The following is a 2,193-nucleotide window of genomic DNA, read 5'->3' as shown; positions in this document are numbered from 1 at the left end:
GGGAGCTCGCCCGCTTGTAGTTGTGAAACATTTTGCACCGTACACGGATGTCACGCACACTAAATGTCGTCTTCCTCACCTCGGTATATATTCTCATTGGTTATCACGCCCAATGGTATGGGTGCCCTGGTGTAGAAGTAGTTGTGAACCTTAGAGGAAAACAATATGCACTCTGTCTCGAAAAACACCCAGAATCCGGGTATAAATTGTTCAAATTGGGTAATATTTCCATATGCATTTTGATGAGTCTGGAAAGGGCGTGCAAGTTTCTTTGAGGAAAACAAAAACAAACTGTGTATGACGAGCGTATGCTAGTCTACGTGTGTTCAAATGTCACTAAGCTCTCTAGCGCTTCGCCTCCATTCCCCTGCCACTTTTCGCTGCATGTTGGTCTGTTCAAATTCCGAATCGTCCTCGTGACTAACATCCGGTATAGGGTCATTTTCCCCTCCCCCGTGATTCAGCCCCAGAATGACGTACATTTTCTGCTGTTACTGGCTCAGCAATTCCCGCTGGGCCATTTGGTTCTGCAATAAAACGCGCTGCTTTTCCTGTTTCCATTGCTTAAGCTGTTCCGGGCCAGGATACTTCACGGCGAGTCGGACTTGGACATAGCACAGATGTCCCCCGCGGACGAAAATCCGGCTTTTTAAAAATCAAGAAAATACGGACGAACACTTACCTTCTTCTTCTTTCTTTTCCGAGCTGGTGGTTGTCAGCTCGAGTGTTTGGGCCAGTGTCTAGACTATATGCCCCGAACACTTACCGAACTGCAGCGGTTTAAAAAACGGTTGTTTGTTTACTCGCGGTTGTGATCGTTGCGATCCGCCGTGCGAGTTGTGCCTCGCTAGGGGTGCTCAGATACAATTCAGTCATTCGATTAAAATAGAGTCGGCACAAAAACCCCTGACTAACATTCAAAGAGGGCCCTTTTAACATCGGTAAACACTGGGAGGGAGAAACCGATACGAAATTTATGTACGTCAAGGTGAGCCGAGATTCTGCTGTCACGAACTGTCTCTGTGAGCCGAGATCTTGAATAATGGACAAACATTTTATGTCAATAAACGAAATAAATTGGTCTGGGAAGTATTTGAACACAATCGGACTTTGGCATATATAACTTGTTTATCCATTTTGAAAAACTGACTCTGAAATCGGTAAAGTTTAAACAACCATACTAAATAACTGCATATCACAATACACACTGAAGTCGACAGCAGCTGTAAACACTTTGAATTATTTACATTTACAGTCTTCCACCTAGTACATATAGAACATACTAATGTACAATTTTAAATATTTTGCTTTGGAAATTGGTTACTCACCATACTCACAAAGAGTAACTTGCTCACTCACCCGAGAGTAATGACGTCATACTCACTGCGAGTATTACTCTTTACGTGAGTAATACTCGCAGTGAGTTATGACGTCATACTCTCGCGTGAGTTAGAGTAAGGAATGAGTGACTCACAGCGTGAGTATTACTCGCTATCGAGTACGAGAGTGAGTATTTTTTTACTCGCGAGCACGAGTTTCCCAACACTGCATGAAAATGGACAATACAATGTATCGTTGGAAAATTGCATTCAAAAAGTGGCGGAGAAATTTGGCCTTCGTGAAGCGAAAAGTGTCAAATCGCCAATGGAAACCGGTTATATTCGGATGGAGGATACAAGTCCGTTGCTATCGGACACAACAGCCTACAGGAGTTTGGTTGGCGCGCTGCTATACATAGCTGTGTGTGCTAGACCAGATGTAGCGGCATGTGTTGCGATACTTGGCCGGAAGGTAAGTGCTCCAACAGAAGCGGACTGGGTGGCGGCGAAGAGAGTAGTTCGCTACCTTAAGACTACGAAGGACTGGAGATTGAAAATCGGTAGCAATGACGGTCTGGTTGGCTACTGCGATGCCGATTGGGCTGGAGATGTTGGAACCCGAAAATCAACGACAGGATTCGTATTCCACTATGCGGGTGGAGCGGTTTCGTGGGTGAGCCGTAGACAAAATTGTGTGACGCTCTCATCCATGGAATCCGAATACGTGTCGTTAAGCGAGGCATGTCAAGAGCTGGTGTGGTTGCTGTCTCTGTTCAAGGATCTTGGTGTGCAACAAAGTGGTCCAGTCACTATTCGAGAGGATAACCAAAGTTGCATAAAGTTTGTTGGTTCGGAGAGGTCTAGCCGTCGTTCA

The 2,193-nt window shown here is 45.2% G+C and overlaps 1 long non-coding RNA gene across 1 annotated transcript; it reads right to left on the bottom strand.

Annotated features, from left to right (window-relative positions):
• Positions 1 to 408: 408 nt before the first annotated feature.
• On the bottom strand, positions 409 to 1,314 carry LOC110674475. The gene is made up of 2 exons (XR_002498897.1): positions 767 to 1,314; positions 409 to 682 (listed from the first exon to the last, which is right to left on the bottom strand). It is a non-coding gene; the product is annotated as an uncharacterized LOC110674475 (long non-coding RNA).
• Positions 1,315 to 2,193: the final 879 nt, after the last annotated feature.

Source organism: Aedes aegypti, chromosome 1, assembly GCF_002204515.2.
Source record: "Aedes aegypti strain LVP_AGWG chromosome 1, AaegL5.0 Primary Assembly, whole genome shotgun sequence".
In the NCBI taxonomy this organism is placed as follows: Eukaryota; Metazoa; Arthropoda; class Insecta; order Diptera; family Culicidae; genus Aedes; species Aedes aegypti.
The sequence above is the reverse complement of the archived record's forward strand: the minus strand, read 5'-3'. Positions and strand labels throughout refer to the sequence as shown.